This window comes from Ceratotherium simum, chromosome 14 (assembly GCF_057802395.1).
Source record: "Ceratotherium simum simum isolate JZ-2026a chromosome 14, ASM5780239v1, whole genome shotgun sequence".
In the NCBI taxonomy this organism is placed as follows: Eukaryota; Metazoa; Chordata; class Mammalia; order Perissodactyla; family Rhinocerotidae; genus Ceratotherium; species Ceratotherium simum.
The window spans coordinates 60,926,438-60,954,050 of NC_141913.1; positions in this window are offsets into that span (position 1 = coordinate 60,926,438).

Genomic DNA, 27,613 nt, shown 5'->3' on the forward strand with positions numbered 1-27,613 from the left:
GAAAAGGATACCACATAATGCCAGGAACAGCAGCCTCAATAGCTTACCCTCACTAGGGGCCATTTCTCAGAACATCTGTTAGTGTGATCTGGAGACAAAGCATCGAAGCGTAACTCAGGTCAGGCAATTCTACAGGAGCGGAAAAAAGGAGGTCTGGGTAGGCAGGTCCCTGCTGGTTTGGTTAAACCAGAAGTAGACTTTCAAGCACAGAAGAGGCTAGATGGCATGGTCTTCAGGCTCTTGTTCGTTGACCAGGCTTTAGCAAGCATCACGCAGCAGTAAGTTTGAGGTTCTTCTTCCCGGGTGGTACCTGAAGTGCAAGTCCTCTGTGTGGCTGAATAAGGGCACCTCTGCATGCTTTACTAGTCAGCTGTGCAGGGAGGGCAATTAGGATCCTCTCGCAACAGTGAAGGAGCCTAATAAGAACGTGTGCCTCTCAATATGGCTGTCTACTTCCCCACGAGGAGGATCTAAGCAGGCGGACCAGATGGTCAACCTGGACCTAAGAGAGAGCAAACACGTCTTCTCAATACTGGTCTTATCCAGCTGAGGAAGTGTGCTGAGTCTCGCCCTGCTCAACCAGCTTCACGAAAGAGCGTAGACTTATCCCTGCTCTGAAGATGAGTCACTAGGAGGGTCCAGCACCGATGCTGGAATGCAGCTGCTGAAAGACATTCTACTTCGTTTACTCAGCTTTCCCGTGTGTGCCTGCTTCAGAACTCCGTGACGGCCGTCAGTCTCGACTCACGGTTCCTCATACATCTTTATCTGCAGCAACTAGGAAATACACTTGTTATTGAGTGACAAAGCTGGGTCACCAATAATGACATAGAGAAGATTGCAGCTCAACCACTAGCTCAGAAGTGAACATGCTCACAAAGGTCTTTCATGGCAAGGCACACTAACAGACAACCTAACACAATTTGCCACAGCCACAGGATGGCAGGGTACAGAGGAGCTGGAATAACCAGGGACAGACAGCTCCCTTGGAAGAAATGTGTCACCTAGTGTATGAGACAAGGAGAGCACGTTAAAATGCATTGTGGTTTCTTAGGAGCTCTTTGAGGCTGGACATCAAAGGCCTTGCAGCCCCCATGTGGTCATTTTAGCCACAAACGTAGAGGTATCTCACACACACACACACACACACACACACACACACACACAAACCCGGACACATTAGGAAGGGAACACACTTGAAAGAACGCTCAGGGCCAGGAGACATGGATTCCCATCTTAACTCTGTCACCTTCTCACCATGTAATTTTGGAGAAGTGCATTAACATCTTTGTGCTGCAGACGCAGAAATAAGTAATACTGAATTAGATGTTTTCTAAGAATCCTTAAAACTCAGTGAACCTTTGGAGATGGGCACAAAATCTTTCACTTAACGTGATGTTTTCATTCCTAAAATAGAAAGTTGAGAAGAACAGGGTATATTTTACCTGATAACAAATACAACTAGTAAGGTCATATCTCAAAGGAGAATCATTTTAAAAGATGGATGGATAATATTTGATGACAGTGTTCTAACTTAATGTTGTTTCATACAGAATAAATAAAGTGTGTTTTTGCGTCTTTAAAACCAAATTTAAAAAATAATTCATATGATTCTCATTAATAAGTTCAAACACATCTTATTGCAATGAACTTATCTTACCACACTATCTCACTGAAGGAATAGGAAAATATCGCCAATTTACTGCAATAAAGTAATTACTGTAATAAGATAAATGTTAACTTTTTAATGAAAACCACTGTACTTGAGTAATTACCCTTCTGGGGACTACTCCATATATGATTTCTTTGCAATTATTAAGATTAATTCACTTTTTTAGTAGGAACAGACCAAAATTCTAAGCCAAATGATCATTTTTATAAGCACATTTTCGAATGTCCTAGAACTTAAAAAGAGGGAGAGAGAAGTGGATTTAAGTCTTTTTTCCAAATCTATTTTATTAAGTCACAGGCTGTCAAGTTCCTAGGTTCAGTTAAATGCAAATAAAAGCAACAAAAGCCTGGTAAAAATAGATGTGATTAAAAATAAGAGTGTCCATTGACCATCAGCTGCAGCACAGCAAAAAGTGATTAATTAGAACTTTCTTTGTTCACAAATCCACTAGTTTTCTATAAATAACTCATTGCATGAACATCTCAAATGCATAAACAGATGTGTGACAGCACTGTACCTTCAACATTCGTGTGGATTCTGCACGCCTCCAGGATGCTATTTAAGGAGGATTATCGCAATATCAGCTTAGTGTTAAGAGTAGCCCAGCTAACGAAACAGCGAAACTCCACCCAGTAGTACCTGGAGAGCGCAAGTTTTCCTTCGAGATATTTCGTGTTCACGTTAGTTTTTGTTACTGGGTCTGCTACATCTGATCGTATCTTTGTCTCAGAAGAAATGAGGAACTTGCTCCTCAGAGTTCTTCCCTGACCTCAGGACATCACTTCTATTTTCTATTTATTTATTTATTTATTTTTTTTTTTTTTTTTTTGCTGAGGTGGATTCGCCCTGAGCTAACATCTGTGCCAATCTTCCTCTGTTTTGTATATTGCCCCCAAAAAGTGGTGTTAGTCTGCTCCCCGGTACCAGACCCAGGTCACCAAAGTGGAGCACACTGAACTTAACCACTAGGCCACAGGGCTGGCCCCATCACTTCTGTTTCTAAGCAGCAGAGGAGCCTAGGAGAAAAAAGTGACCCTTTCTTGTTTTACCAGCTTGGTGGACTTAAGCATTGCTTTCTGGAGAGCAGCATGGTGGTAAGTGTGAGTTAATTCCCACTGGGATTTGGTGTGGATCTGAGGGACTCGAGCTACCACGTGGTCTGGAGGGAACATTCCTGTAAAAACGTGAGCTCTTTGCCCAACTCTTACTTATTCACCTTTTAGAGTAACTCAGGAAAAGACAAGAGAAAAGCTCTTTATCAAATCTATCTATTTATAATCTATCTATCCATCCATCCACCCATCTCTCTCTAATCAACTGTACCCTTCTAAGTGTGGTGGTATTGAAAAAGGGCAAGAAAAGCAGCTCGTTCTTTACCTATTGAGTCTTTTCTGGCTTTCACCACTTTCTGCCAAGTAGAATTAAGCAATCCAATCAATTACTAAAATCTCTCTGCATTTTGCTCACTTCATGACCCTGTCCAGACAGGAATGGAGTTCAGAGCGAGTTTGGTTCAGAGGAACGCTGGGGGAGACCCCTCCTGGTGTTGGCACTCACACCCATCCCCAACGCTCAGTAGAAAGGAGCCCAGAGCAGAGGCTGGGACAGTGGATGCTGGAGCCAGACAGCCCCTCACATACTGCTTGAGACCTGAGCCAAGAACTGGACCTCACTGTGCCTCAGTTTCCTCATCCGTCAAATGAGGAAAATAGCACTCACCTGATTGAGGTTACTCACCTCAAAGCGCCTGGCACGTTGTAAGCACTATATGAGTAGTAGCTATTATTATCATTGAGTAAGGTTAAAACATGAGATAGTATAATGTGGCAGTCAGACTTCTAAAGATGCCCCAAAGGTTCTCAACCTCTGGTTATTCAATCAAACACTGATCTAGGCACTGCTCTGAGGGGGCTAGGGAGATGATCTGAGCGGCCCCAGTCCAGTCAAGTGAGCTCTTTAAGAGCAGAGAGTTTTCTCCAGCAGGCGGCAGGAGGAGAAGCAGGAGATATTTAAAGGATGAGCAGGACTCAACATGCCATGGCTGACTTTGAAGATGGAGGCGGCCGTGTGAGAAGAAATGTGGGTGGACTCTGGGAGCAGAGGACTGCCCTGGCCAACTGCCAGCGAGGAAGTGAGGCCTCGGTCCTACAACCACAAGAAACTGGATTCCACCAACCACCTGCTTGAGCTTCAAAGGAGTGTCTCCCCCAGAGCTTCCAGATGAGAGGCCAGCCCTGCTGACAGCATAATTATGGGCTTGTGAGACCCTGAGTGGAGAAGTCAGTGGAGCCCACCTGGTCTTCCAACCTACAGGAGAGTCAGCTAATAAACAGGTGGTGTTTTAAGCTGCTAAGTTTGAGGTAATTGTTATGTGGCAACAGAAAACTAATATAACATATAACTTGGCATGCCGGAAGGGTAAGGTAATGAGAACTGTATTCCCTTTAGGATATTTCACACTAACTTTTACAAGGGTAGAACTCATAAGAGGGTTAAATTGTGCAGAAGAAGACTTGGAGGGAGGAGGGTGCCACAGCTGCCTTGGACGTGAAGGACATCTGTCCGAGCCACGTCTCACGTCTCTGATCACCAGAGTTGCTTACCATCTGTCTTCTTTACATTCTGGAATGGCTCTCATATGGGAGAGAGATTAGGCCTGTTCTGTGTGATCCAAAAGGAAAATCTTGTGGATAGACGTGCCATATGAAGCAGGCCTAGCTGCCGTTGAGAAATATTCATGACGAAATGGGTCAATTCAGAAAATTGAGGAGCGAGGCACAGGCTGAACTGCTATTGTAACTGAGACTGTCATATGTGTCCACTAAATCCAGGCCCACTTTCTCCTTCCTGGGATCCTGGAAGGTCATGCTTCCCAAACCCTGCAGTTAAGTGGCCATAAGCTGAGTTCTAGGCAACAGGAGCAGAAACGATGGCCATTACTTCCAGGCGAGGCAGTGAAAAACCTGGGGGTTCTCTACTCTCTCTGCCCTGGCTCAGTGACCAAGGAGGCCTTGTGAACAACAGGCAGGGGTAGGACAGCAGCCTGGATCCCCGAGTCACTGCATGAAGGACATCTGGCCTGGAAAGTTGCCTGCATTCCATCGAATGTTTAATGAATGAGAAATTAATTTTTTCTGTGTTTTGTGGCTGTTACCACGCTGTAATCTAGACTATCCAACTACTCAACAAAACCATTGAAAGAATGGGTTTAAGTATCAGGTGGACTGAAATGTGTGAATTTTAAGATCACTTCATCTAAGTTCCTTGATTTGCTGACTTATCAAGTTGTATCAATTAGCCAATGGCAATAACAGGAACATTAATAATAATAATTAGTACTGCTAATATTAATTGTGGACCTAACACGTGCCGAGCACCATGCTGGCTACTATACACACACTGCCTCATTTATCCTCACAGGAATCCCATCGAGTAGGTGCTATTCTTACTCCCATTAGAGGGAGGAGGAAGGAAGCTAAGGCAAGAGGGTTTAATGAACTAGCCCAATATCACACAACCAGGAAATGGCAGATCTGAGAAGGGGAGTCTGGCTCTCCAACACATAACTTTGCACTGCGAGTTGAGCAAATGGAGCAAAGAGCACGTAGCATTCTAAATGTTTTGGTGAAAGAGAAGATGGCGTTTTCTGTTTGATTTCTGATCCTCTCTCTGCTAACGCCACTTAATTGCTTGTATTAGCCTTGTGTGACACCTTCAAGGAACTGTCAAGCTCCTCTTACAGGGTCTTAATTAGTATCTCAGGGTCCATGATGACAAATAAATAGGAACAAAAATGTGGTAGATTTTAAAAGGCCACAAAATATTTGAAGCTCCTCCTATTAAAAGGTGGCGTCTACCTGTTCACCCTTGAACCTGGGCTGGCTCTATTACTGGCTTTGACCAGTTGACTGGAGCAGAAAAGACACTGTCTGCCTCGTGAGCCTCAGCCTCCAGGAAATCCTGCAGCTTCTGCTCTTGAGAAGCCTCCATCACGCAGTGGAGCAGCTGTGACAAAAGACCACGTGGAGGGAGAGAGGCTCCGCTCTCCAGCCAGTTCACCCAGCTGAGGCCCCAGACATACGAGTGTGGCCATACTCAACCTGCCAGGCCAGCCGAGCCACCCACTGCCCAACGTCTTAAGAACCGCACAGCCAACCCAGGGAAGCAAGAGAAGGACTGAGTCATTGCTGCTTTAAGCTATTATTTGGTGAGATTTGTTATCCAGCAATACTGATACTTTAATAAAGTTGAAGTCTTTTATTAAAGCAAAGAAAACCCTAGAAAATTCAGTTTAGGGAATTCTCCTAGATTAACTATAGGAAATAGCCCTGGTGACCTCAAAGAGATTTTTTTTTAATCCCATTTGCTAAATCTAATTATTCCGTCATTGATTTTAGAAATAATAAGAGGTAATTTTTCCATCAATTGGTAAAAACTCAATTTCATTTATCACTGGGAGATAAAAAGGAGTCTATTCTCTTACTTGACTCTATTTTGTTCATTTTCTGAATAGTCGAATAGCATTACATGCAAAGTATCTTTTGGGAAATAATTCTACAGTTAATGTTAGAGCCTGTTAGACCTCACATGCTTAGGCAGGTCATGCGGGGTCAATTACTGGTCATTTCTGAGAACTCTCTTCTTATGTGCTGCTGGAAGTGTCACCAGAGATTTACTGCTGTCATATTGAGCCAATAACCTGGCATGGAGGAACTCTGTCTTTTGGAGAGGATATAAAAGTAAAGAACTGAGCACTCAGGGACATGAAAGAGCTCGTGGCATTTAGTTGATCCTAACATCGTGGAGAAATTCTAATCATGGTAATGGCATTCGCCTATGCTTTTGTTATAAGCAATTAAAGCATCTACTGTTTAGTCCTGCTTAATTCTCTTCAACTCGTCTCCTCTGTCTGGTCAACTGGTTCCTGTATTGCTGAGTGTCCAGATGCTGCTTAGACCAGGGGTCTGCAAACCTTGTTCTCTAAAGGGCAGAGAATAAATATTTTAGGATCTGCAGGCCAAGAGGTAAAATTGAAGACATTATCTTGGTATTTATACAACAAAAAAGAAAACAAATTTCCACAAATATTTTGATGAAATTCAGCATATAATAACAATAATCAAGTACAATATTTTAGGTCTACAGCTATTGAAAAACATGGAATTCTTTTGCGGCATAACATGTCGCATAATTAGAGTTCAACGTTAGTGTTCCTTATGATCAAGTCAATTGCAAATGTTTATCTGTAAAACCATTCTTAGCTTGCAAGCCATCCAAAAGTAGTCAGGGGCTGGATTAGACCTCTGGGTTGCATTTTGCCCACGTCTGGCTTAGGTGATGGCTTTGTCTGTATCCAGGTGGCAAATAGGCTTCCTCACATGCCAAATTGGATTAATGGGTCGCAGACACCACAAGTGTAGTGCCAAGAGGGATTGTGGGGCAGAGTTGGGTCTTGGGAGAAAGATGTCCCGCTGGTTCCCTCTGGCTGCCCAGGGGAAGGACTGCCTTAGTGCTTATTAGACCCCAGTCTACACACGGCTTTTTCTGGTTGGGTGGGGAATCCGTTTAAGAAAGCTCTGCAGTGCTATGGCACTGTGGAGGGAGAGGATTTTCCTTATAAGGCAGTTTTACTCCTCACTCTGCTGGGTGTAGCTGTCTTGCCTGCCATCACCTAGCTGTCCAGGGAGGCCTAGGCTACAGCCACTGGCCTGGCACTCCCTTCATTTAGGCGCCCATTGTTCTCTCATCTTGTTTTTCCATAGGCTTGCAAGATTTATGGTGAGCCTTTTTTAGTCTGTTAACACTTGATTGGTAGAAAGCCTTTGGAAAATTGTTTTAAACAAACAATTTTTAAAAGTCACTTTTCATTTGAATGGATTATTGAAAATCTGAATATTATGGATTGATATTTCAGTCTAATTGAAACTAATTTAAATTATTTTATGGTTAAATATACGTAGACTCTTTATATTGCAATTCGTTCAAGCCACTGCCCCAGGGCCACTTAATTGTTTTGAACCTGGTGCTTTGAATGCTTGATCAGGACAAAATTTATGCCGGGCCAACCTGCGGAAAGCTGGAATGATTCGTGTCTGGACGTTAAGAACTTGTTGTCACTCAAGATACCCAGGCATAGTCTAGGCAAGGTAGACAAGCAGTTGGTGTGCACTTTGTTTCGAGTGAGTGTTTGAACTTTCTGATCTTCAAACTTTTCAGCCCTAAGATTCAATGAATCTGAGGTCAAAATCATGAGTTTGAGTATCACATGACCACAGATCATACCACCCTTCTGAGTCAGCTAGTTAAAAATATGTATTTATATAGGAGATGAGAGATCACGTACAAACTTACTGCTACCACTAGAAAACTCCATGCAACACATTCATCATATAGTCTGAGGATTAATATTACATCTGTCTAATACATTTAACTCTTTTCAATCACCTAAATATTGCATATGCATGTGTGTAAGGAGTACATGCATTTGATAACATATAAGGACCTTGTTCATACCACGCAGTTATCTGCTGTAAAATATTTTTCATCACTTTAATACATTTTAAAATGCTACCACACTGTGGTCTAATAAATAGATTAACTCTAACTGAAGACCTAACTTGTAGGAGCATGGGAATTTAGCAATGTATTCAGTAGAGCTCCTAGCCTGGGATAGAATTTAGAGCATCCAATAGGCACTCCTTATTTGCATAAAATATTCTTTTAGCACAGGTACCTACTCTCCCTGGGTTGATAACACCTGAACCCCTCCAGCTGCACAATGTCTGGCTTGAAAGCCAGATGCATTGAAAGACAGGTTCTGCTGAAAGACAGGTTCTGCCGGTCCCTAAGTCTTGACGTACAAAAGAACTCTGAGGGAGCTGCCCTGAACCTTACCTGTGCCCGCAGGCAGAGGACTGCCGTGCATGCCTCCGGGGGCCTCCCCCGAGGAGGTTGTTGGAAGTCAATGCAAATGAGCTGCTTCCTCGGGAGCAGAAAAGAAGCTTCAGGGACCTCGAAGGCAGACAAGTATTCGAGGACAGAACTCATGCCTGGTCAGACCAACATCACTCCACCACGACATTTCAACCCAGTGACTGGGAACTTTGACTTCCATCTTTACCCTGTATGCCACGATGAGAAGGAGACAGAAAAACAACAGCCTGCACATTTCTGTTAGTTAAAAAGTTTTAAAATTCTAAAATTTAAATTTAAGGAAAAGGGTGGTTTAGTAACAAACCTTAGATCTACGCTGTTGATTTTTTTTAATTGATGTATAACTTACAGAGTAAAATTCACTCTTTTTAGTGTATAAACCTATGAGTCTTAACAAATGCTTGGTTGCATAATCACTATCACAATCAAGATATTATAGAACATTTCTATACTCCCTGCTTGGTAGTCATCCCTTTTCCTACCACCAGCCCCTGGCAACCACTGATATGTTCTCTGTCCCTGTAGCTTTGCCTTTTCCAGAATGTTATATAAAATCATACAGCATGTAGTCTTTTGAGTCTGGCTTCTTTCACTTAGCACGTAAATTCACTCGAGTTTCATCGGGGTTGTTGTGTGTGTTCCTTTGTTTTTGTTTTTAAGGGGAATGACGTATTTATTTATGTACTTTTTTATTGCACTAAGAACAGATAACATGAGATCTACCCTCATAACAGATTTTGAAGTGCACAGTGCAGTATGGTTAACTACAGGCACAATGCCGTGTGGCGGATCTCGGGAACTTACTCATCTTGCCTAATTGAAACTTCATACCCACTGAACAGCAACTGCCATTTCCCCTCCCCCAGTCCCTGGCCACCACCATCCTACTTTCTGTCTCTGTGATTTTGACTACTTTAAGTATCTCATACAAGTAGAATCACACAGTATTTGTCTTTCTGTAACTGCTTATGTCACTTAGAATAACATCCTCCAGTTTCAGCCATGTTGTTGCATATGACAAGATTTCCTTCATTTATTTATTTATTTATTTTTTGGCGAGGAAGATTAGCCCTGAGCTAACATCTGTTGCCAATCCTCCTCTTTTTGCTGAGGAAGATTGGCCCTGGGCTAACATCCATGCCCATCTTCCTCTACTTTATATGTGGGACACCTGCCACAGCATGGCTTGACGAGCGGTGCATAGGTCTGTGCCCAGGATCCGAACCTGTGAAAGCCGGGCCACCGAAGCGGAGCATGCAAACTTAACCACCAGGCCACCAGGCCAGCCCCAAGATTTCCTTCTTTTTTAAGGCAGAAGAATATTCCATGGTGTGTATACACACCATGGAATATATATATGTGTATATATATACACCACATTTTCTTTATCCATTCATCTATCATCTGTCGATGGACGCTTAGATTGTTTTCACATCTTGGCTATTGTGAATAACACCACGATGAACATGGGAGTACAGATATCTCTTCAAGATCCTGATTTCAACTCCCTTGGATAAACACCCAAAAGTGGGATTGCAGGATCCTATGGTAGTACTATTTTTAATTTTCTGAGGAACCTCCATACTGTTTTTCATAGTGCCTGCACCATTTTACATTTCTACTAACAGTGTACAAATGTTCCAATTTCTCCCCATCCTCACCAACACTTATCTTTTTTTTTATATAATAGCCATTCTAATAGGTGTGAAATGATATGTCATTGTGGTTTTGATTTACTGATTTTGAATCTCTTTTCATGTATCTCTTGGCCATTCATATGTCTTTGTTAGAGAAATATCTATTCAAGTCCTTTGCCCTTTTCTTAATAGGATTATTTGTTTTTTCCTATTGAGTTGTAGAAGTTCCTTATATATTTTGGATATTAACCCCTTAGCAGATACTTGATTTAGAAGTATTTTCTCCCTTTCCTCCATGTTGCGTGTGTGTCACAATGTCTTCCTTTTTATCACCAATTAGTATTCCTTTGTGTGGCTATATCATAGTTTGTTTAATCTCTTCACCAACTGAAAGACACTTGGGCTATTTCTAGTTTGGGTGATTATGAATAAACCATCTATAAATATTTGAGTACAGTTTTTTGTGAGAACATAAATTTTCATTTCCTTTGGGTAAATACCTACCAAAATTAGGAAATTCCTCTTCACAGAAACAGTGACTAGAAACAGTGCACGGAAAAGTAGAGTCAGAAGAATCATAAACTTTTTTTGGTCCAATCTCTGCATTTTTCAGAACAAGGAAACTGAAGCCCGGAGAGATTGAGCCCATCCATGGCTGTTCAACGAGGAAAGACAGAGCAGGACAGAGGCTGGACCTCTGGGCTCTGCTCCCGTTGTTTGCCGTCTCTCTGCTGTATGCTCATGGGGAGTCGTCTATGAATTAGAGAGAGAGAAGGAAAATCTATTTAAGGAAAACATGCCCTTTATTTATTTATTTATTTTTTGTGGGGAAGACTAGCCCGGAGCTAACATCCGATGAAATCCTCCTCTTTTTTTGCTGAGGAAGATTGGCCTTGGGCTAACATCCATGCACATCTTCCTCTACCTTATATGGGAGGCTGCCACAGCATGGCTTGACAAGCGGTGCGTCGGTGCGCAGTTGGGATCCAAACCTGCCAACCCCAGGCCACCCAAGTGGAGCGCACGCACCCAGCCACTACACCATCGGGCTGGCGCCAACATGCCCTATATTTTAAGGAATAAGTAGGGTGTAGAGGTGGAAGGATACAGATAAATTATTTACATTAATCAAATTCATTGAGAAATGACTCAACTCCCCATTTCCTTTAGCCCAATTACGTATATATCTAAACGACTATATTTTAGTCCATCTCTCTTTTCTAGAAAATAGCTAATATAAGCATTAATACATTTGTGTTTATCCAAATTATTACTAAATTTCTACATATAAAAATCTAAAATTTATGGCTATCGAAGTTCATTGTAGAAGCCCCTGACACAGGGCTGTTGCCATGTTCTTAATTTTGTTAAGAGTCCATTCACTTGATTCAAGTGCCTGTCGTTAGCTAAAGTCACAGTTAGTGTGGAGAAATTTTCTAATAAACGTCTGAGATTAAAATACCATTGCTGACAGCAAAATCACAATTTGTAGACTAAAGATGCATTCAATTATGATCACTCAGAGAGAGAAAAAATAAGAGGAGAAAAAAAAAAACACAAAAACCACATACACCAAGAAAAAGCAAGGTTTTTGAAAGTAATTCAAATCTTAATTCAATAATCTATTTTTAATCACCCACATTACAGTCATTTACAGGGTGATCATTTCAGAGTCTCAAATATCCAATCTTTTGGCCCAAAGCCGTGGGGGTAATTGCTTTATAACTGGGTAAGAATATGTCATCTATGTCTGGTCTAGACTCAGCAAGGGTATTTGTAACCTATATTTAAAGCTGCATTTCTGGATGGGATTCAGTCTGCCTTAAGTTTTCCTACTAATATTGTTTACTTTGTCTCCTACCTTCACAAAGTGTTTAAAATATGTTTATGCTTGAACAACTACTTCCATTTTCTAGTTCTATAATGTGGTCGTGTGGTTTTGAGGGAGAATCTAGGAAACAGCCAATGCGTCTGTTGCTGCCAACGTCCCAGAAACTCCAAATGTCAAATGCTGTGTAAATGAATACCTGCTGTGCTGAATAAACGGTGACCCTAACCCCAAACTTACCGGAGCCCTCTTCATTCTACCTTCCTGCATTTCACCTTTGTCCTTCTTCCTGCTGCTAGCACTCTGCTGGCCTCAGGTGTGTTCCAATTATTCTGGAATATTCTGCCCTGGCGGTAAGAACCTGAAGTTCAAAAACCCTCTGTTGTTCCTGATGCAGATGAGACCGACTGGGGCATTCAAAAGAGCCTTACTAACTAGTAAACGAGGACAGAGAAGAATGAATCCCAGCGTGTGTCCGTGGTGGATGACACACAGTCCTTCCACACCCAGCTCATTCTCTGGGCCAATGAGTTTCGTTTCATTTCACACGGCTTCCTAAAGGACAAAGAGCTTCCACCTAGGTCATTTCTCTTCCCTTTTCTCTCTTGAACCCAAATACTTTTTATTTTTCTCAGTTTGTATTTGCAACCTGAGAAACATGCTTTGAACCCAGACCCCAGAAATCAGGCACGCCCTCTCCGCTCAGGTGAGACTCCCTCATCTCCCCCTGATGGTGAGTGGCCTCGACCTCAGTAGTTCTGTTCTCTAACATACCTGAGCTTCACAATGACAGCGAGATACACCCAAAAGAAGTCCACACCCGCGGAAACAGGAGGGTGGATCCCCAGGATTTAGTGGCCCCGCTTGGGAGAGGAGTCACGTGCTTTCCATCCCAGGGCTGAGGTGAATGCAGTCAGGCTGTGCCCTTTCTCGTGACCTTTGCAGCTGAGAGTTCTCTCCTCCAGCCTGGCATGGCAGAGCGGAATGAGTGCAGGCACGTTGCCAGCAGCTATCCCTCTCTTCGCCATGGAAGCCTTTGGAAATCACTCATGCACACGGCAAGCAAGTTTGTCAGCTTTTGTTTGTTGTTCAGCCCGTGCCAGCTGGTGAGCTGCTACTGCTGCTTGTTCTGGCCTCTTTGGGTCCTGATGCCCGGCTCACATGTTTACACAAACAAAACACATTGCCCCGAGGAGGCACCATCCCAGCTCCAGCGGTTCCCTTTTCTCAGACACGGAGATGTTCAAGGGATGTTTGGAGGAGGGAGCCATCCATGGGTCCCAGAGCTGTATTTCCTGGGCTGGGACAATGACACAAAGGTGCCCAGGGTCAATCAGCCCCAGTGGGTGCAGCAAGACCCCATCTCTCCCTCCACCCTCCACGTTCTGTCTTTGGTCCTGTCCATTCCTGATTTGAAAAGACATTCAAAGGCACGCAAGGGCCTCATGCAGATGATCTTAGAGGTCTTGCAGACTGGCAGCGCCTGCCAGGACCCAGTGCTGGCAAAACAAGGACACCATGTTCCCCGTCCCCTAAGTTTAATGTTCCATCCCAAAGATTCTGGAGGAAACAGCACTCAGAAGGCAAGGCGTGGCCTGCAGTGGTGTGGGACAATCCTTATTTCCAGAATGCTGCTGTAGGGCACAGGCTCTCTCCACACAGCGACACAGCCGTGCCCTTGGAAATGTTGTAAATGATCCCTGGTGGCGTTAACTCAGAATATGCTACAACCACATGTTCTTTATAATCATTAGGCTGAGAGTAAGTGGTTCCAAACTCTGGCAAATATAACATTTTGATACCCGTTGCCTCCCTCTGATAATTCAAGCTTGATCACAATGCACTACTTCCAACGGGAAATAATGGAGCGGAACTCTCAGCCGGGGAACTTTCTCCTCCATATGGTTCACAAGTTTCCTGGGATGTGTAATCCTACTGGGAGCACCATCTGTATAGACTGCACACAGGCCCGTGTCGGGGGAAGCTCTTCACTGCTAACTCAGCCGCAGATTTTATTCTACTGCGAATACATTCAGAAAAAAGGCAAGACTCTCTTCTGCCTGTCTTCTCAGCCACTCACACTCGTAAAGGCAGCTTATGTGGGATGTCTCTTTTCTGTGTGATGAGCCAACCCTGCAAACCCTGAAAGGATTAACCAGAGAATTCCCTAGCTCATGGAGAACCCACATAAGCGATCTTCTCTACAGATGTGAGTGGTTTCATAGAATAGTCATGTTATGTGTAATAAACACACTAAGGGTGAGCTTGCCTTGTCTCATCTACCTCAGTATGAAGTCCTTAAGGTCCCAGGGAGGGTCTTACTTATCTGTGGGGCCCTCAGTGTCCCATACAGGGAATTAGTTAGGATACCTAGTTGCAAGCAAAAGATTGACATAAGCAGAAGAAATGTATTGAGAGGATGTTAGGTGGCTCAGGGAAACATTAGGGATGCTAGGGATCAAGGTAGAGGCTACATTTTAAGAAACACTACCCAAATAAACTGCCTGCTGGATTGCTGAGAAACCAAGTCTGCTGACACTGAGCCCTCGATACCACCATCCTCACCAGGGCATTGCTCCCATCTGCCATGGTGGGTCTTCGTGTCGGTGGACAATTGCATCCCCTTGCATCCTCTCTCTTGGTATTCACTCTCTTGGGCCTCTGGCTTTGAGTCAGTCTAGTGAGAGTGAGTCTAATTGGTGGAGACTAGTCACATGACTGAGCGTCAGGTGCAAGGGAGGCTGGGAAAGTTAACATCTAGAATTTTCTGCTCCTAAAGAGGAGATACTCGTTGCACATTATCAAAACTTAGGAAACAGGGTTCAGATGCTGGACAGACAAAAGGAATCACAAATATCCACTACACACAATGTGTCTTATGTTGCTGTTTACATATACAAACTGAATACATTAATTAGAGAGTAATTGGGAATGAATGTGCCAATGTTTAGGCTAGTTTTTTAAAGGCTTCAATTCATTCATGTTGTGTCTCCGGATGAAATTATCTTCCTAATTGACCATTTGAAGAGTTCTAGAAACACTGATAGACTTTCCAGTCTGCAAGACCCACATCAGAGCTATAACTCCCGATCTGTCAGAAACACAATGACCTCTGACAAGCTCCTTTCTTGGCTGACAGTCTTAAAATTGTCATCCTCCGTGTGCCCACAGTCGCCATGTTATAAGTTCTTCTAGGCCTGGTGCAAGTTATGCTTTTAACCATATTTAGGGGTCTTCAAAGAATATGCTGAAGAACTATCCTGGGAATTAGCAGGTCCATAGAGACGATAGACACAAGGAAGGGAAAGCTAATTCATTGTACACTTTCTAGTTCTGTGTGTCTGTGTGTGAATCTGAGTGTGAGTGTGGCTGAATGTGTTTGTGTATGTGTGTGTGTAGGTATGTGGATGTGTCTGTGAGTGTGTATATATGTGTATGTGAGTGTGAGTTGTATGTGAGTGTGTATGTGATAAAAAAGACTTCATGTTTCTCATCTAGAACCACTAAGAATCCATCTGTACCAAGGCAAGTTACACTGAACTTCCATTCACTTGAATGTTCTTTAGCTGGATCCAAACTTACCAGATAATTTATACAATCATCTGCTCAGCTCTGATTGCATAGACCAACCCTACTGAAACACTGATAGAAGCCTGCCTAATTCTTTCTTGCCAGAGTTGAACTGACAATATATGCAGAGTATTTTTTCTAGTCATGAAAGCTACACAATTTTAGAGAATTCCACTTTGAAAAACTTAAGAATTTTATACATGTAATTTTCTTTTTTTGTGTGTGTGTGTGTGTGAGGAAGATCAGGTCTGAGCTAACATCCATGCTAATCCTCCTCTTTTTGCTGAGGAAGACCGGCTCTGAGCTAACATCTATTGCCAATCCTCCTCCTTTTTTTTTTTTCCCCAAAGCCCCAGTAGATAGTTGTATGCCATAGTTGCACATCCTTCTAGTTGCTGTATGTGGGACGCGGCCTCAGCATGGCCAGAGAAGCCGTGCATCGGTGCGCGCCCGGGATCCGAACCCAGGCCACCAGTAGCAGAGTGCGCGCACTTGACCGCTAAGACACGGGGCCGGCCCAATATACCTGTAATTTTATACATGTGCTCAGAAATGTTTTAGAGCTTCTGAAAATGATTAAGACCTGAGTTCTACTTTAGAAAAACTCACTACCAAGTAGTGAATAAAAATAGGGCATGATGTAAAGCACTGTTCGTGAATGTTGCTTTAATATGATGGTAGTAATATCAGAAACAGAGTGGCAGCAATTTTACAAGTGATCCAAAAAAATGTCCCTGGAATTTATTTGTGGATTTTAAAATACAAAAATACTTAAACATACTGAAATAAAAAAACAGACTAGCTATTATGCTTGAAAGAACTACAGAATAGTCTAATGATAACCAGAAAGCAAACAAAGACAGCATTTGTTCAACCCTAGAACTCTCTATATGACTCTCATTCTTTCCCCCGTCGAGTATCCAATAGTTACTTAACTTAATGTGAAATGGTCAATAACAGCTGTATGAGAATAGCTTAAATCATCACCCTCTTTTTAGAGTTTGAAATGATTTCAGTTCATCATTCCATCACTCAGAGAAGTTAAAGAGAGACAAGGATACTCGCTCCTCCTTTAAATTACGGATTTTCCAGTAATATGATCAACAATACCTCATTAAGTGTAATAAAGCAATGGTGAAACTGAAACTGGTCATATAACCTCAATTGCTATTCTGATTTTGTGACAAGATCTCACACTGAGTGGGTTGGGGGTCAGGGAGCAGTGGTGGAAAGAAACAGAAAGAAAACAGGAAAGTTCAAGTGGAGAAATCTGTAGGCCTCATCTATCCAAAAATATTTTATTGTTATGTTTAAAAGAAGTAAAGTAGAAAATGTTGCTATCTGCAGCAACTGGTCTGACTGGTCAACGGAGGTTAAGTTCCCAGACCCTTAATTGAAGGTCAAGAATTCTTAAACTGGCCCAAGCCTAATCTAAGAAGGACTCTGAGAAAAGAAGAATCACAGGGCTGTCACTGTTAAAACACATATCAGATGGTTCTCCTGCAGTGGTGGGAAGTCTTTACTGATTAAGGAATTAGCATTTCTCTATTCAAAGCATCATTCTCTGCCTCTTCCCTCTCTTCTTCTCCTGGGTAATTCCTTTGCATTCTTCAAAATCCAAGCCAGACATCTTTCACAGAGTCTTCTCAGACCCCTGGAGACTGTGTTAGGGGATCCTTTGCCCTCTCCGTAGTTCACTTCTACCTATCACAGCACCAAGTGCATATGATCGTGGCTTCCCCTGAGCTGCATTTACCTCCGAGTCCCCAGTGCCATGTACAGAGGAGGTACCCAAAACATATTCACTGAATGAGTGGATGAATGAATGAGTGAACAATGGGTAAAGTAATGGACAAGAGTGCTGCACATCTGCCACGTTCTTACCTTTAGATACTGAAAGGACACATGGAGTTAGAAGTGACAAATATGTTCAACACGAGAAATGATGAAGGTGGAGGACGACTGTCATTGGCTGAATATGGGCAAATGCCAGTACCGTGTGTTTTCTCATTTATCCCTGTGAAATACGCAGTGAGACAGATCTGGTTAGCTCTTTCTTACAGACGAGGAAACCAAAGCTAGGAAGGTGAATCTGACTTCAGTCTCTTTCTGCTACAATGCTTCATTTCTCTAATTAACGGCTTGAAGATCCATTCATTCCAAAATGAGGTATTTTGTCAACGCAATGAAGATAGTTTTTCTACCTCAGTCATTTCATCAAGCATTCTTAAAGTTCATATTAATCACATTATTTAATTGACAGTCTAATACAGTGGGACTTTCTCGAAACATAAATCACGCAGCTCGGGAGCTCAAGAGAAACAGGAACTGAAGGATTAGACCAACCTGATGCTCCACGAAGACCAGAAGAGCCTTGAGCATACTTGCAGAAGAGCTTTTCCCCAATTCCAGGAAATGTGTTAGGTCCTGTGTTACTTGTAAAGTTGGTTCTTTTGTAAATCAAGTTTTTAAAAATTCCTTTGATTTTTGCTCCACATATAATATCTATCACTTAATTTATAGTAGAAAAAAGATCTATGCTATTGGGAAAATTTTTTCTCTTGAAATTGTTTCCTAATTCATCAGCTCTGTCCTGAGTGACTGTTAATTCTCTCCTTAAACGTATTTCTAGATGACTCAATATAACCGTTATGCTTACAGATGTTGAAGTCAGACGGAATTGAGTTTTAATTCCTGTTCTGCCACTTTAAATTATAAACTGGGGCAGAGCATTTAAACTCTCTAAGCCTCTAGCTGTTGTTGTCAAAAATGGTAATGAGAACACCTACTTTACAGGGTCATTACAAGGTTTAAGTGAAATCCTGACCATACATCCAGTACCTATCACAAAGACTGGTACTAGAAAGAACTCAATAAAAGGTGAGTATTAATTCAGTCTTTTCCCATTCTAACCCATTTTACATGTAGCTGCCATATTTAAACTTCTGAATGCATAAAACTAATTACACTGTATCTTGGATCAGAAGCATTGTTGGCTTGACTTTGAATAAAGTTCAACCACCTTAGGTCTAAAATTTAAGGCCCAATTCCTTTGACTACCCTTCACATATCCCACATTCCAGTTAAAATGTACAAAGAATTAATTCCTCCTCATAACTTAATTCTCTGCATCTTTGTCCTTATTTCCTTGCTGCTCAAAATATTCCAATTTGCATTTTTCAAAGTCCAGTTTAAGAATAATTCTTATATTATATTCCTATGTACACACATCTTATTTTCCCTTAAGGGGACGAGTCCTTTCTTCGGAGACAGGTGGGCCTGAAGGATGTTTGAAATTTCACATGATTCAACTTTCTTCCATCTCCAGACAGGAGTGGAAGTTCTTTAAGGAGGAGACACTAGGTTTCTTTCCAGATCAACTCATGGGTACTGCTCTTCTCTGCTTCTTGGGAAGGGTCTATTAGAATGGAGCTCCCGGGGACTCACCCATGATTATCAAATAAGCAAATTAAACCCTTAAATCTAAGTCTCTTACTTAGAAGACACATTAAAATCATCTGGGAAGTTTTTTTTCAAAATGCGTATGCCTGGACCTTGCACAGACATATCAAGTCAGAATTTCTGGAATTGGGACATGGATATGAGCAAGCTGAGAAACCTCCCTCTGTAGATTATTTGAGGCCACCTCCACAGTCCTAGAGCCAAACCACTTTGCCATCATTTGCCAGGGTGGAATCACATGAGATTGCATATGACAGCAATTTCTACCTCGTTATTTAATTGACATGCCATTCTAATATATATTTACTCCCAGTGTGGGGCAAATTTTAGACTAGTTTTTAAGGAGAAGTGGCAGAATCTAGAACAAATGAAACTATCTCTCTATATGTCATTTCACTATAAAGTCTTTCCCCAGTCTCTGACTGTCAACAATTTTGGCTTCAGTTAAACTCTACAGATCTTTATAATCAGTACAGTTTCTCAACATGCCAGAATACTTACAACTTGTATAAAGGATCCTGCGTTTAAGGTCGTGGAAAAATTTTTTATTAAGATTTCTCTGCAAACCTGAGGACTTTAGGTTTGGTGAATTAGAAACTTTGCAAATCTCTATTTCTCTTCCCACAGTGCTTTCTTTACCTTTTCTGACTAGTCCTATAGATTATTCAAAGGATAAAGTTCAATGAGTATATAAAAGGCGTATGTTGTTACCTATATATTTTTTGTCTTTAAGAAGGCTGCTTGGGGGGCCCGGCCCTGTGGCCGAGTGGTTAAAGTTCCACGTGCTTTGCTTTAGCGGCCCGGGTTCACAGCTTCGGATCCCAGGCACAGACCTACTCCACTCACCAGCCACGCTGTGGTGATGTCCCACATACAAAAAAAAATAGAGGAAGATCAGCACAGATGCTAGCTCAGGGCTAATCTTCCTCAAGCCAAAAAAGAGGAGGATTGGCAATGGATATTAGCTCAGGGTGAATCTTCCTCAGCAAAAAAAAAAAAAAAGAAAGAAAGAAAGAAAGCTGCTTGGGGGTGAGAAGGTTTGCATTCAGAAGGAGGAGGGGAGGCTTATTAAAATCTTTAGCAATTCTTCATCTTTTATTCCCCAATTCACTGTGGTCCGAAGAGAGAGCATGCTCAGTGGCCCTTTGAGACATTTTGTGCCACCTGGTGGAATTTTCTGGAAAGAGAATTATCAGGAGTCTGAATTACTGCTCAGCTGGATTATCACCTGAGGCGTTTTCTCAGTGCTTGATATTACCAGTCTAAGTATAGATTCCCCACTGTGTCAGGCAATTTAACTGCACTAGGCCCATAATAAGGATTTTTTTTAATGTGAAAATTAGTCATTAGTGAAAGAGACCGATTTTGTTAGCTGCTGGGTAAATTCAGGTAACGCAGCGACATCCACACTTCGGGTCATTCTATTCTATTCCGGTTAATACATAGAGATTATCGCCAACCTGCTAGCAGGCAGCACACAGATGTTAACACTGCTTTCCATTAGTTAGAGACAAAAGTAATTGTGATTAACCTTCTTCCTTACCCTCACCCCCGGGAAGTCAAAACAATCTGATAAAGTCATATTTAGCAATTAGTGATGTAACAGTTTACTCAAGCAGAGATTTTTACCAAACATAAAAGGGATTTTAAAAACACATGTCCCAAAGTGATAACTGATTTGGGTAGTTGAAAGTCTCTTTCCTGAGACATTCAGACTAACGCCAGGGAAAGCCAGCTGGGCGGAGGTGCCATGTCATTGCCTCCCCCATAGGGGGCTGTCACAGGGGCTTTGGGCCAGGTATCCATATTGCATGTCTAATGTAGCAGCTTTTGTTTCTTCACGTTGCAATCATTAACTCACCCGCTACATTCTATGATGCAGAGCGATGGCATTGACAGAATTCACGGTTCCAGCTCTCCTTTATTCACACGGTTTCCTTTTATACCATGAGATCTATCATGAAGAGACAGAAATTTCTCTTCAAAGACAGATTGGATGAAGTCAAGGACACTGTTCATTTTGCATCAGGCAAAAAGGTCAAACTAACAAAAGAATGCAATAATCCAGAAAAATTTCCAAACTTCCCAATTCAATAGTAAAAGACAAAAAACCTCACCCTCTTTGAAACTAGAAATGGATAAACAGGCAAAGGGTCATGATGTTGGAAATATTTATACAGAATTCCAAGGAGCACGGATGTATGTCCTGCCTCCTCACTAGATGCTAAATTTTGGAGGGGCAGGGATTGAGTCTAATAACACTAATTCAGGTGTGTTGATAATATCATTGTCCTTCATATTCAAAGACGATTCATCTGAAGGTGTTTTGCTGTCGCTGATATTGTTCTAGTTCGTCATAATTTGTTGGGGTTAATCCATGTCTGCATATTTGTTGCCAGGAATTCTTTCCACATTTACTCAAGTCAAGACTTCTCTTTGGCCCACAACTGTAGCCACTATTCGCACTGCTTGTAATTTCTGACATTTCTATCTCTTAGATTCATGTTTGCTGGCTACTCTTTCACTAAAAGAACCACCCAGTTCTGATTGCTCTGTGCCAGGCTGGTCCCAGCAGTGCCCAATCATACTGCATTCTGCTGCAAGTTGTTCTTCACCAGTCCCAGGAGCAATCCCTCCACTCCACCCTGTGTGCAGCTCCCCCATTAAAGCTCGTCACACAGCAGCTGCTTAGGTGTCCCTTTGTCATCTAATATCTATTTTCCATAAATATCCATGGCAGCAACATCACTTCGGTATTTGTAGATGAACTATATTCCATGGCTCGGTTTTATAGACATGAAAAATAAGGAACAGGAACTGAGAATCTTAGCTCAGAATCACTGTTCCAACTTAATCTGAAAAGTGAAATACGGAATCACTGATAGACTGAAAAATTAGGCTGTTAGATCAAGAATTTTTAAACAATGGAAATGGGAAAAAAAGCATGTGGAATTTGCTACGGAAAAAAATATGTGTGATTTGAGGCTGCTCCACGATGTCCTCTGAACGTCAATATTCCTATCTGAAAAAAGGAAAAAAACTAATTGTACGTACTTTGTAGAATCATTATAAGAATTGGAAACAAGTTGTACAGATTAAATGGCCCAACATCTGATACAAAATGGAAGCTCAAAGCAAACATAGTAGACACTGTTATTATTACATAATTACTATTAATATTATAAAGCAAAGAAAATCATCACTTCCTTGAAAACCTGGAAAATGGAAGTAAGTTACTGGACTAGAATGGAAATGGAAGAGAGGAAGAGAAAGAGTGGGAGTAATAACAGAAGCTATAACAAATGAGATGGTTCTTGGCCACTCCTAAAAAATATCACAAAAAGGGATACATGGTAGACCAAATCTACTAAGCTTCCTAAGCTAAGAATGCTGAGACCTACTCCTGAGTCTGAACTGTGTCATGTACAATTCATGTTAACATGGGTAATTCCCTGAACTTGTCTAGTGCTCAGGCAGGTCATTTATAAAATGATGAAGTTTAATTGTTTCTAATGTTTTATCTTTCTATATACCTTAAAAAGACCAAGTAAAAATCAGATACCCTTTCTGGTTGTTCATACAAGCCAGGTCCTCATAGAAGAGAAATTTAACCTATTGGTTTGAACAGAAGTCAGCAAACTAGGCCTGTGGGTCAAATCTGGCCTGCTGCTTGTTTTTGTAAATAAAGTTTTATTGGAACACAAACACCCTCATTCATTTACATATTGTCTGTGCCAATGTATGTCTATGGCATACATTACAACAGCAGGATTGAGTAGTTGTGGCAGAGACAATACGGCCCATAAAACCTAAAATATTTGCTATCTTGATCTTTATAGAAAGAGTTTGCTGGCCCCTGGGCTAGAACCAAAACAAAATCAACACACAAAAACAAAAAACAAAACAGTAAACCACAGTTTGTCACACAATTTCTTGAAGTCATTTGGGAAACAGTTTCTTATTTTAAAAGACAGAGAACTCTTTGGATTTGTTCTTCTGTTTGTTTTTCAAGGAAGGGTTAGTTGCCAGTATGCAAATCACATTGAAGGCAATCATGAGAAAATTAAATTCATGATTTAAAAGAGAGAAATTAGTAAGGAAAAGGAAAATACATTTCAACAAATTTAAAGAATGGCTAAGAAACATTTAATGGGAATAAAATCTCAGAGACATGAGATGGAAGAGGGTTGGTTGGTTATCACCATTCTACAGATAGAGAAACAAACCTAACTGAAGCACTGGGAGTAAACAAGGAGTCATGTGTCCCAAATATTGGAACTTTGAGGAAAATAGATCCTGGCTGTGCCTGTAGGGACTTTAGCAAACATGAAGCTCAGCCAAGACTAAAGATATCCAAAGACAGAACCAATTTAAAGGAATGAAACCAAGAAATCCTTTTAATTCATAAAGAAAAAAATTCAATAGTCACAGAATACAAAACAAGTAAAAACATATTACCCTAAGAAGATCAGGCAGTAATAAACCATTAAGAAAAGGTGGAGGAATTCCATGAATTTTTTTTCATATGGAAAGATTTTCCCAAAGTGACTGCATAGGCCTTTCCTATCCTGCTAGCTGGCCTGCAGCCAGGCGGCCGGGTCTCCAGAAGAAACCTGCCTTCTCTCAACCTCTGGATCTCAAGGTCACAGTCTTTGCAGCCCCCACTGCCCTCATGCCCCAATTTAGTCCCAGACTTGTCTAGAGAAGGTGGCTCCAGGTCTGCAGGGGGAGGGAGAAGCCAAGGAGGAGAAGGGCAAAGAGGCTTATCCTCCCTTTGTTTCCATGATATTCTCATAACAGCATTCCAACTCCTTCTTGCTTTCATTCAGACCAAGAAAAAACTGAACAGTTGGCCTTGCTCACCTGGACCTGAGAATCCCCACATCAGCAAGATCTGAAGGCACAGATTCTAAGGGACACAGGTCACCCTCCAGAGGAGGCTGCTGCAGACACCTGCGTAACACCACTCATCGTGAACACCGGGGAGTGAGAGGCATTTGAAGACTAAGGGGCAGGTTTGTTTTTTTCTCAATTGCAAACTATATGTTTGCTGATTTTCCTTTCTTTCAATAAATCAAAAGAGCATGGTGCAGTCATTAAAAATCAAATGGCTAAAGAAGTTTCGATGCTCATGATGTGTTAGTTCAAGAAACACAGAAAAGTGCATAAAAGTACGTTACCCTAAAATGTCAACTGTCCTTTCACCTGAGTGGTGGAATTTAGTTGATATTTTTTTCCATAATTTGCATATTATCTAAGTGGATTTATGCTGTTTTCATTACTAGAAAAAAATGTCATAGACACTATCAGTGCTTAATCCATCCTCTTGATTCACTGAGGCCAGTGTCTCTGGAGGGAGACAAGTGGCGCCAACCCCTGAGGTCCTCCAAGAACAGGGATTGGTTTCCTCTGTGCTTGGGGTAGGGCGCTCCCTGAGGGAATTCTGACAACCCCACAACACACCCAGGACTCCCTCTGTCGTGGGCACCTTGTAGAGTCACAGGTAGACGTGGGATCTTGCTGAAGTCACAGCTCTGTCTTCTGTTCCTCGTTACTGACCGCTCAACATTCCCCTTTGCCGGTAACTCTAGTGATTCAGAATTCATCACCACACCAACGCGCTTTTGAAGAATGCTGTATGATATTTACCAGGAGATGCATTAATCATCTAACATGCGTGTGATCTTCGGCAGTAAACTCTCCCAGGGACCAAGGGTGTGCATTTCACTTCGTCAAGCTCTAGAGCACCAAATACAAGTGCTGATGGTCCCATAATGAGAGAGAAGTGAAGTTAGGGAGTGCTGACTTCTCTGCTAACATCACAGAATGTTTAGCAGGATGAATGAAACTAGGGCTGTAGTCCCAAATGGTCAGTCATTTCAGAAAAGCTATTTTGGGGAAATAACTATTTAAAAGATGACTGTCTTATGATAAATGTGATAATGGATAAATTATTTGGCTGTCATGTTAAGTTATACCTGACACTTTCTTTTTAATTCTTTGGTCTATCATTTCAGCTCATTGCCTCCCTGACTTATACCTCCTCCTACTCTTCTCCCTCAACTTCTCTGAGCAGCACCCCAGGTTTTTATGTGCTAGCCATACTCTCCTGTCCTGTAAATCACTCCTAAAAATTTCCTCCAGCAGTACTGTCTTCTGGTCTTCTCTGTACCAGTCATATCTGCACAAATGAAATTTTTACTGCTGGCTGCCATCTCCTTTATGTCTGGCTCAGGTTGTAAACTCTCCAGGGTTGGGGCCTTGTCTTTTTATGTCCCATAAAGGCATGTGCACACCTGCAGCAGTCGATAGCCCTGCACAGAAGTGAGAAAGCTTGTGTTCTTCACTACCCAGCCTGCTTCACCCCAGAGAAGAAACCATCTCGGTTGGGCATCCTAAACCCTAAGTCAGAGACACCATTTGCAGAAGCTAGGAAGCTTTCTGTTTCTTTAGGTTATTTGGAGTTTTTGCTTGCTTGTTCTTTAAAGCCAAAAAGCTACCAACAACCAGAAGTTGAAGTACATCTCTCCATAAAAAACAGACTTGACACACAACCAATGGAATACCTTGACCAACGCATTAAATAGAAAATAGTTTAGGGGCTGCCGACCTGAAAAAGTGGAAAAATTGAAAGTTTAATTCGTTGTAGTAAACCCGGATGATAAATTTGGAAGGGAAAAGTTTGAGAAAAATATCAACACTGGGAATTAACAGGAGCTGAAAAACTCCCAAAGGGAGATAAATCAATCAGTTATTTAAAGGTGTAGAATGAAATCAAAAGAATAATTTATATATGGAGCATGTTTGCTGGTGTTGTTCACTGCTCGGTCATGATCTGTGCTTTGTGGGGAGAATCCCACACCTGAACACCCATCTTTTAGTTATTAACTTGGATGTCTTTTTCACGTTGAAGCTGGGTTCTTGGCTTATCATAACTTTGGAGGCTAAATGGCTGGCTCTATCAGATTCCCTCTGCGTGAACTTTGTCCAAGAACCTGCTTCAGGGACTCACGGAGGGAAATGGAGGATCCAGTGGGCTCCGCAAGCACCTGGCCCCACGTACATGTTCAATAAACAGTCCCTATGGTTCCGCTCCCCACGCTCTTAGCAAAAGAGCGGCTGCTGTGTAGTGTTGTGTCATCGTAGTCTCTAATGCGAACACTTACACGCACATCCGTACGCTAGGTATTATTATCTTATTCACTAATTGTAAACATGTCTTACCTCCCCAACGACATTCTAAGCTTTTCATGGGTAGAGAGTTTTATACTACTATTTTTGATTGATCTAACATATTCGAAATAGCTTTCCCCCTATTCTTTGACTTAATAATAACACTTTGATGTATAAATTGGGCTGCTATGTATCTGAAAATGATATTCTTTCAACTTTGTCAGTTATGATACTTTATTTTGCAATCCATCAAGTAATTTTGAATATCTACTTGTGTGCTATAACTTAGCAGGCAAGAGAAAAAAGTAGAAAACAGTGAACAACACAAGCTAGCAGAGGGAGTCCACGGAGACTCCAGCAGCCTCTCCACTTCTCCAGTGGTCCCTGGGTCACCTCTGGGCGTGGGACCTTCCTACTGGTTCCTTTTACTGGGGCTAGTGGAAGAAGCAAGTAAGGGCTTCCTAGTTCTTGCTGTGGAGTTTCATGGGGAGAAGAGACGTTCTTGGTAACCCAAGTTGGAAGTTAAAGCGAGAAATACAAATATTTCACAAGGTGTTTTGCATGATATCAGGACTAGACTCAGGGTGGTGGGGGTGGCATGCAGAACAGGCCAGGAGGAGCCAAGAGAGACCAGGAGACTGACTGATCAAGAGACAGAGCAGAGGCTGAGCATCTCCAGCTTCAGAGAAAGATGCTCAGGAGCCACAGAGAAGGACAGGTGAAAGGTGAGACATCCTCAGCATCAAGGTCAAACCAGAGGAGAGGCAGGATTCACATTTGAGAAATTGGTCCAGAGTCCACATTTAGTGACCGTAGGTAGGGTCAGAGGGTCAGGGCAGAGGCAAAGACAACATACACATCTTGGGGGGCCGAGTGAGGCCAAAGAAGAGGCGTGGTGGAAGCAGTACTGAGCAGAGAGCCGGTGCAACTTGGCCAGCAGTGTCCCGTTATGTGACAATTCACTTCACCCACCTGAGGCTTAGTTTAATGGAGCTGATGGGGCTTCAGATTCTACATTACTTCAGGTCCATCACACCTCTAAAATTCTATAATTTTATGGTTCAATGCAAGACAGTTTGTGAATTTATCCAATGCCAGTGGGGCATAGGCAGAAGTAAAGCCCCATTGCAAGCCAGATACATTCAGTTCAAGCAAAGAAGGAATCAGGCAGGGGAAGAAGCAGATGAGAGCTGGGGACCATCCCTGAGACTGCGGACCAGGTGCCACAGCCTGTTACAACCCTACACAGGTGGGTGCTGACTTTTTTTTTTCCCCCAAAGCCCCAGTAGATAGTTGTATGTCATAGTTGCACGTCCTTCTAGTTGCTGTATGTGGGAC